General features: G+C 42.4%; 1 protein-coding gene across 1 annotated transcript in view; it reads right to left on the bottom strand.

Moving 5' to 3' along the window:
• Positions 1–289: 289 nt before the first annotated feature.
• The window catches only part of RCL1 (RNA terminal phosphate cyclase like 1), a 91,186-nt gene continuing 81,719 nt past the window's right edge, over positions 290–9,756 (bottom strand). Inside the window, exon 10 of the mRNA XM_053656164.1 lies at positions 290–7,274. The gene's annotated coding sequence lies outside the window, so the exon portion shown is untranslated. The remainder of the gene's footprint in view (positions 7,275–9,756) is intronic.

The raw sequence follows: 9,756 nt of genomic DNA, 5'->3' as shown, positions 1-9,756 counted from the left end.
GATTGGCTCATGAAGCCCCTACTTCATCCCCTGCTAGCTAGCTTCCTTTACTCTACTATATTCATTAATCCATTGAATTAATATTTATTACATGTCTAATAACAGTGCCATACACTGTTTTAAGAGCTGGTGTACATCTATGAACAAAACAAATATCTCTGCTTTGATGGAGCTTAAAAGAGACAGCGTGTAAGCATTAAACACAACAATAATAATAAATATAATTATACATGAATAATAAATTACAAAACTATATAGTATATTAGAAGGTATAAGTACTTTGAAAAAAGAAAAAGTGAAAAGAGTAGGGGGAAGGGGAATTCCAGGAAATGGGAAGGGAGGAAAGTTGCAGTATTAAATATCAAATGATACATTTAATGAAAAATATCCAAGATTTCTACACTTAAAACCGCCAGTCAAATAAATATTAAAAGAGCAAATACATGAAGAGATGTACCACTGTGTGGGTTTTTCTACACCAACAACCAACTCTCCAAGTCTGTGGACACCAACTGGGTATCCAATTCCCACTGAATTATCTGATTCAATCCTGACAGTAAATGCCCTGAGTTAGTACCCGACTCCACCGCTTAGTGGCTCAGCCTGCCCTGACTTCAGACACCAATCGAAAGTCCCAGACCTCCCATACTTCTGACCAACCTGTAATAAATAAATCAATGAATGGTTGCCACACACTGCTCCTCAGGTTCAATTATTTGCTACAACAGCTCACAGTACTCAAGAAAGCACTCTACTTACAATTACTTATTTATTATAAAGGATCTTATAAAGAATACAAATGCACAGCCAAATGAAGGAGTACAAAAGCCAAGGTCCAGAAGGGTTTCAGCATAGGAGTTTCTGATCCCAGGGAGCTAGGGCGCACCACTCTCCTAGCAGGTGGATGTGTTCAGCAACCTGGAGGCTCTCTGAACCTCCTAGTTTAGGGGTTTTAATGGAGGCTTCGTTAAGTAGGCATGATTGATTAAATCATTGGCCATTGGTGATCTCCAGTCCTTCTCTCCTTCTAGGAGTTCAGGGGTGGGGGAAAGCCAAGAGTCTCAACCCTCTAGTCATGCCTTGGTCTTTCTGGGAACCAACCCCTCTGAAGCTCTCTAGGGGCCCCAAGTCACCAGTCATCTCATTAGCATACAAAAAAGGTACTCCTAGCACTCTGGAGAAGTTTTTGTGGCAAAAACCAGGAATGAAGACCAAATATGTACTTCTTGCTACATCACAATATCACAACCGAGTTCATGCATTGAAAAACTGAGTATTGTTAAGACATTTGTCCTCCCCAAATCGGTTAAGATTCGATGCAATCACAATCAAAATCTTAATCTAACTTTAAAATGTATATGCAAATAAAAAATTCTGGAATAGCCAAGATAATCTAAAAAGAAAAAATGCAAAACAAACTTGGGAGAATTTCAAAACTTACTATAAAGCCACAAAAACATATCCATCCCCATAAATGTCAAGGTCTCCCTCATGTTCAACTGAGACCTGTACGTCTAATTCCCACATACCAAAGCATCCTTTATGCAGTGAGAGGACATCATAGAAATAACCTAAGTTCAGTCAAAGCACACATTAACTAAATACTCTCATGGTATCATCTGGGAATTCTGTGGGCAGTATAGAACACAACCAAAGTGTTGAGTTCTTGATCTCAGAGGAAAATTATTGACCTACTGTAGCGTAACTGTCAATTCTCTTTACCTTAATCCAATACTTCTCAAAGTGTTTTACTTGGTATTGGTGTTTCATGAAAAGGAAGGAAAGAAGCAAGGAAGGAGGATGGGAGGGAGAGAAGGAAAAAGAGAGGGAGTCATTTCTTAACCAAGTAAGATTGGGAATTGCTGAGTTCAACAAACTTTGATTTTATTGTTGCAGGACTTCTTAGAACTTTTAACATGATAATGTACACCATAAGTCTCCAAGATGGCAGAGAGCAGACTCTTGTGTTTGAAATCCTTCTAAAAATAACTGGTGTTCAATGGAATAACATACTTTGAGAAATGCTCTCTGGCCAATGGGGAAATGCCGCAAATATAAATTCATTATTTTTCTCTGACTCAAGAGGGAACAGCTAGTCTTCAAGCTTATTAAGGTGAACTTTATAGTTTAAGTAATATAAATGTCTACTTTTTAATTAAAAAAGAATAGAATTAAGAGCTAGTAGGTATACCCTCTTCTAAATAACTGTGTGACCTTGGGAAAGGATCACTTTAATACTTTCTAATCCTATTTTTTTGCTACCACTGCAAAAGCAGAAATCCCCTGGTCACAGAGTCCTTTGTGGTGGCAGAATTTAAATGAATTTGAATGACACTGAATTAAAGAGAATACAAATATTAGGGTGGAAATCCCCAGACTATCCAGTTAGAAATTCCCTCCAATTGTTCTGATTCTTGCTGTTGGCACATGGACCACAGTTTGACGTTGAGCTTCCTCCCAGTGTTCCCACAGGCAGAGCAAGGTCAAAGGTGCACATTGCTGGGACAAAGCCACCAAGACTGGGGCAAATCAGCCAAGGCAAAGAGAAAAGGCGCACTCTGTAGATCTTCCCACCCACAGCAGTGCTCATTCAATAGTCCCCTTGTCAACTAGTCCTATGGGGAGAAAGGGGCAGAGAGGGATCTTTAAGAACCTGAAGTTATATTCAGCATTATTCACAATAGCCAAGGTTTAGAAGCATCCCAAGTGCCTATCAGTGGATAAGTGGATAAAACAGCTGTGGCACATTTGCACAATGGAATACTACTCAGCCATAAAAAAGGAACTCTCAACTTTTGCTGTAGCATGGATGGACCCAGGGAGTATTATGCTAAGTGAAATAATCCAGTCAGAGAAAGACAAATACCATATGTTTTCACATATATGTGGAATCTAATAAACAAAACAAGGAAACAAAATAAAAACAGATTCATAGATAAAGAGAACTGATGACTGACAGCTGTGAGAGAGGAGAGAGCTGGGGGGCTGGGGCAACAAGGTAAAGGGAATAAACAAAAAATGAAAAGAAAAACCTTATAGACAACAGTATGGAGATTACTAAAGGGAAAGGGATGTGGGGTGGGGGAGGGGTAAAGGGGGATAAACGATAATAAAAGGAGACTTGACTTGGGTGGTGAACACACAATACAATATACAGATGATGTGTTGTAGAATTGTACACCTGAAACCTACGCAATTTTATTAACCAATGTCACTCCAATAAATTCAATAAAAATTAACTAAATAAATAAGAACATAAAATCATAAAAATTCAGAATATTCCAGATGATTAGTTGTAGGGGGAGAATCTGGGGACAAAAGCTGAAGAGTTGATGAGGGTACCTGCTCCAAACGATCTTGCATTATATATGGTTTCTTCATTTCATCTTGCTATAGCGAATTCTACTAATTAAAGATTCATTTAATGTATGTTGATTTTTAAAAATTAGAAATCTCTCTAGGAAGACTGAAGAGCTATTAAACACACATCTGGGGTGTGAGTTTGCTCAGCGAGGCTGCTTTCCTCTTCACGTCTGAAAGCATTTGCACTCAGGGGACAGGAGTGTGACTGGCAGCGTGAGGAAGGTAAGAGGGAAGGTGCCAGATGAGGCACTCAGTGACCAAGAAGTACAAAGTGTGAAAAATGTCTTCGTTAATAAGAAATGACCCAATTTCAAATGGCTCCTAAGGCCTATCCTTCCGTTTTTTCCTCCTCTCCCCTTCATCTTGTGCTCTCTTGCACAAAGGGAACCAGGAAAATTGGGACTACAGTTAGGCTACATCATGGATAAACTTGGTGTTTCCGAGCTAGTCTGACGCGCTAAAAATCACCTATCATTGTGATGGCCAAATGCATTCCAAGTTCCAAAGGCCTCCTTTCGAGAGAAATCTTTGGCAATATAAATGTTCATGAGGTTTCTGATACTATGCAGTCAGTAAGTATTTACTGGGTGCCTACTGTGTGCAGACAACGCTAGGTGCTGAAACAATGATTGTACAATGGAGACTCAGAGACTTCATCTCTGCCTTCACAAAGCTCAAGGATCATGTTTGCATTTCAAAGTCTCTGTGAAACGCAGTAAGCCGGCTGAAGGGAAGCAAGATTGGAGTCACCAAATCGAGCAGGAGGCAGCTGCAGAAATGCAAGGAAGGTCTTGGTCCTTAATCTTCACTGAATGTCTCTGAGTAGAAGGATATTAACAAGACTGTAGTCTTTTGTATTTTTGTCCAAACTTTTCATCATTGGGATGATGGGCATTCTTTGCCTCTAGGTTGATAGTAAATAACTGGTTTGGTTTTAATACTCTGTACCAACACCTGTCAGTCTTTGGTTAAGGGCTGCTCGCTCTACATGAGCATGGCCACAGAAGGCCCCCAGGTAGAACAGAAGATGCTGGCAGATGGATATTCTGTCTTGCACTAAAATGATAAGGACAAGAAGAGTATAATTACAGCGTTCATATTTGCTATCCTCCATTGGGGCAGGCAGTGAGTTGGAAATCACCCTATAGGCTGTGGGAAGAACATGAAATCAGGAAAACTGTCGTGGGCTCACCCACTTCCACACCTCTCTCAACCACCTCTAACTGCTCACCTGAGTATTCCACATGCTATGGTGACCCACAGTTTGCAAAATACAGTTCCGGTCCAGCAAAGAGCAAACACTGGTTGAAAGAGCAGACATCCAATTTGTTTATGGAACAAGCATGTGTTATGTTCTCCATGAGGTTTCTCTTGGTTTCACAGTTTTAATTGCTTCTCCTCTTAGTACTTCTCCTTCCACACTTAGAAGTCTGGCTTCTGTGTTATCATTTAGCCATCCCTCTTCCAGGTCATAATCCCAGCATTATCACTGACGCTTTGATTCTGTTTAGAAAATATTATCATCCGTAAAACTCTGCCTTGAGTGCTATGAGGGCCACAAAGAAGACCAGGAGGAATGTGGGACCATCCTTCAAAGGGCATTTCTTTTGACCTTTTCGGGCTCCATTGAAATTTTCTTTTAATTCTCTATTATTAACTCCCTGGCTCTCTCTAGCTCTGCTCTCTCTAGCTCCTGGTTGCCTCTGTAACATGAACTTCCAGGCTCGGGTAGATTGTTACATTAATGGTCACAAATGAATCACAGACTTAATGACTCACACCATTTCCTGAAGATAGCTCCCATCCACCTTGAATCTGAACCTGGCCTTGTGATGTGTGTTTGGCCTGTGGACATCAGTAAACACAACGTAAGCAGAGGATTAATAAGTGCACACACTTTGCAGTTTTCCTCTGTTGGAACCCTGCCACTGCCAGGCAGAGAAGCCTGGCCCCTGCTCCTTGAGGAGGAAAGATCAAGGAGAAGAAGCCCAGCTGTGCTGGCCACCCCAGGGGAGTCCAGCATCCAGAGGATCTGCCCGCTGAATGCAGCCACATGAGAGCCCAGGCAAGAGCCTCAGAAGAACCGCCCAGCCCTGCCACAGCTTCATAAGAAGCAATTGTTTAAGCCAAAGTTTTTTGCTATGAGGCAATCGGTAACTGCAATATATGCCTTATTTTCAGGCCCTTCTCTGATTGTCATGCAAGAGCTCTGTTTTAGTGCTGGAGCTCTTTTGTCAACTCTTCAAGCTGCTATGTGTAAGCCTGCTCTGCAAGAAGGAAGAACATGGGCTCATGAATACCCTTCTGCCATCTGCCTTCTTGGCTATGTGGCCTCAGACAATTTGCTTAACCTTTCGTAATCCAGTTTCCTGCATTAGAACAGTATTGTTCGAAATGTGTTCCACTTGCATCAGAATTCACAGGAGTGTTTGTTTAAAAAAATAGAGTTAAGCAGCTGTTTTCATAAGAGCCACAAACTGGAAAGTGTCAACATCCGATCACTGGTAAAAGGATACAATGCATCCATGCAATGGAGCACTTTTCAAAGGACAGAGCTACTGATACACTTAGTATGGTTGATTCTCTCAGATACTATTTTGAGCAAAAGAAGCCAGACATAGAATACATATTGTATTGTTCTATTTATTTGAAGTCCTAGAAGAGGCAATACTGATTTGTGATTATCAGGCCAAACAAATGGATGGAATCAGAGCAGTGGAACACTGAGTGGGAGGGGGAAGGATAGCCTACAGAGAGGCATGAGGAGACCCACCGGCAATGTGGAGGTGCTCTGTGTCTTGATGCAGGTGTAGGTTACGTGAGTACATGCATTTGTCAAAACATCAAACCATACACTTAAAATGTGAGCATTTTTATATGAAAAGTATACTTCATTAATGAATAAAGACACTGCAGGAAACATGCAGTTTTGGTTGGGCTGGATGCTTCGGTTGGCTCACTCAAACTCGACTTCATGTCCTACCTGGAGAAATTGGGAAGTTGCTGGATGTGAATTGGTTCTGCCAGTTAGGTGTGTTCATGAGTTTCAGAGGTGGAAAGAAGGCAACTCCCCTTTACCATCTTTCCATGGGCTCTGCCCAGTGGGACTGCTGGCAGGGGCTAGACTCCGTGCTCCACCATCGGCTGGGTGGTGGCAGGGGCAACACTGACAGAATGACAGTCAGCAAATCTCCAGATCTCAGCTGTGGGGGAAGGACCTTGACACCAAAGGCCCAGTGGCTTCCTCTCCTCCAGCCCTTCCAACGATTTTGTAAGCACCTCATTCCTTGTTCTAAATCCCTTCCTGCTTTATAACTGCCCAAAACTAAATACCTGGGTCGTATCTGTTTCCTGCACTAAGCCCAAAGACAGAGACCCACCCCAGACCAAATGGACAATGACAGCACCTAGTTCAGGGGGTGACTGTGAGGCTCACATGAGATCCTACAGTTTAAAACATAAAGCACTTGTGTACAGTAGATGCTCAATAAATTAAGTATCTACTAAATATTGGGATTTTTAAAAAATTCATTGATTTTACGGAGTGGAAGGGAAAGAAAGAAACATTAATTTATTGTTCCACTTATTTATGTACTCATTAGTCAATTCTTGCATGTGCTGTGACCAAGGATCAAACCTCTTGGATATCAGGATGATGCTCTAACTAACCAACTGAGCTACCCAGCCAGGGCCAAGTATTAGGATTATTGGGTTAAATCACTGAGATTATTACTGGATGAGATGTAGGAATCCAGGAAAGCCTATGTGTCTGGTGCAGACATGGTCTCGTAGAAAAAACTGGAATGGAACTTCTGGGATCTGGGCTCCAGTTTTAGCGGAGTCGTTAACAGGCCTCTGTATGTATAGACGACATCTTGAGTTGGTCTTGACCTTTCTGAGTTTTTCTTCATCTACAAAATGAAGGTCCTAGAATAAGTGATCTTTTGGATAATCCTAGGGACTTCTGATACTTTCAGGAGATTAGCGCATGGTTGGGTATCTATTTATTCTCCGCATATGCTGTGTTTCTGGTGTGTGGCCCCCACCCCCCTGAGCATAACTGACGGCTTTGTGGGTGGGAACTGACACCTGCTGGGTCCGTCAGACCCCACCCTGGGGACTTTAAATTAGGCTGTTTCCTGGATGAAGAAGGTAAAAACTGGGAGAGGTTGTAGGCAAACCACTTTCTTCCCACTATAGGTAGACTAAGAAGCAAAGAAAGGAGAATTTCAGAGAGAAGAATGAAGCATATCAGCAAAAGGAAGCTGCCTAGGTCCTGATAGCTTTCAAATTCTTTCCTAAGGCTTAGCTGTATGCTTGCCCTTGCATTCCCTGAGACAACCCTATAATGAAGTCCTCCTTTTGGCAGATAAAGTGCTTCCGAGATAAGGTCAAGTTAAAGGAGTTCATCATCACAAAGGCCTTATTATATGAAATGTTAAGGGGACTTATCTAAGAAAAATAAGATCAAAACTATGAACAGTAAAATGACAACAGACTCACAACTATCAACAACTGAACCTAAAAACAAAAAGCAAACAACTAGAACAGGAGCAGAATCACAGAAATGGAGATCACATGGAGGGTTATCAGCAGGGAGGGGGAGGGAAGATAATGGGGGAAAATGTACAGGGAATAAGAAGCATAAATTGTAGGTACAAAATAGACAGGGAGAGGCTAAGAACAGTACAGGAAATGGAGAAGCCAAAGAACTTATATGTATGACCCATGGACATGAACTAAGGTGGATGAGATGAGGGTATGTTGGTGGGAGAAGGGTACAGGGTAGAGGGGAATAAAGGGGAGAAAAAAAATGTAACAACTGTAATAGCATAATTAATAAAATATACTTAAAAAATAAAGCCCTCCTTTTTCTTTAAGCTAGCTTGAAGCCTATAATGAATCATAGCAACCATAGCATTTGTCTGACAATGTAGCTCCCCACACCTGATTTTCCCCTTTTTCTTAAATTGAGGGAATTCCTCCCCCAATCTCCATAAGGTTGTAGGAGGACAAACCATCATGTGTGCTTCCCCTCAAGGGTGGGCACAATTCAGGCAAGCCAATCATGGCCCCCAGCCCTCTGGCCACAATGATTGGTTGGTGTTCAGGTACATCACCCACTCAAGGCCAATCAATGCTTTCCCTAGCTTAATCTAGGGACTTAGAAGGAGAAGTTCCTTTTCTGCTAAGGCAGCTACACTGAGATGTTGTCATTTGGGGACACTCAGCACCATTTTACCCTCTTTGTGAAGAGACACTGTCTGAAACCAAGCAGAGACAAGCCAATCTAAGAGAGGGACCTCTGAAGATCTCATTTGAGCCTTAGATTCCATCCTGACTAAAATCAGATCCATCCTAGACTTTCTGGTCATATAAGCCAATCAATTTCTTTATTTAAGTCAGCAGGAACTGGGTTTCCATCACTTGCAACCCAAACAGCTCTGACTCATTAAAGTTTATGCCTATTATTTGCCACCAATATTCTAATAGAGCAATATATACAAATACAGGGTTTTATGAAGTCTTAGAGTTCAGACAACTGCCCTGTAGAATTAACGAGACCACCATGGCACCAGGGGTTTCCAAATCATGCTTATAATTCCTCCAGGTGCACTTGCTGCAGCTCTGTCAGCCTTGGGTCTTTGTTATGGTTTGAACTGTGTACTTGCACACCACCCTCCCACCCACCCCATGAAAAAAGGAAAAATATATGTTTGAGTTAGGACTTATTTGGAAAGACAATCATTGAAGATGTAATTAGTTAAGATCGGGTCACACTGTAGTAGTTTGGGTCCCTAACCCAATAGGACCGGTGCCCTTGTAAGAAGACAGCCACATGAACACAGAGACCAGGGAGAATGCCACTCGAAGAGGGGGGAGCGCAGTGATGCAACTGCAAGCCAGGGAACACCGAGGCCACCAGGCCTGGGAGAGAGCCACGGGAGGGGTTCTCCCTCCAAAGGTACCAAGTCTGCTGGCCTCGGCTTTGGAGTTGTAGCCTCTATCTAGGTTGTGGTAATTCGTTGCAGTGCCCCAGGGAATTACAACACTTCCCCAACCAGGAAGCACTTTGGGTGACAGGTACAGGGCTGTAATAATGTTTAGGTCAGAACAACTGTGCTTATACCGCCTTCTTACTCCTCCACTTCCCTTTCACAATTTGTTTTCCGTTTGCTCTAGGGAAACTGGAGGCCTAGCTGGAAATTCTGATAAGGTGGCCCACAGTCCACCCCAGTGAAAATGAGTTCAGAGCCCAGTTTCCAAAGGACTCAAACACCTTAAGAAACTGTCATTCGTGACTGGGAGGTGGGAGAACGGAGGCAGGGAGAGCCACATGCCTTGGCAGAGCCAGCAGCAAGACAGGCACCCACCAGCTGGCACCCAAGGCCC

Source organism: Artibeus jamaicensis, unplaced genomic scaffold (genome assembly GCF_021234435.1).
Source record: "Artibeus jamaicensis isolate MK-2021 breed Jamaican fruit bat unplaced genomic scaffold, CSHL_Jam_final scaffold_1964, whole genome shotgun sequence".
NCBI lineage: Eukaryota > Metazoa > Chordata > Mammalia > Chiroptera > Phyllostomidae > Artibeus > Artibeus jamaicensis.
The sequence above is the reverse complement of the archived record's forward strand: the minus strand, read 5'-3'. Positions and strand labels throughout refer to the sequence as shown.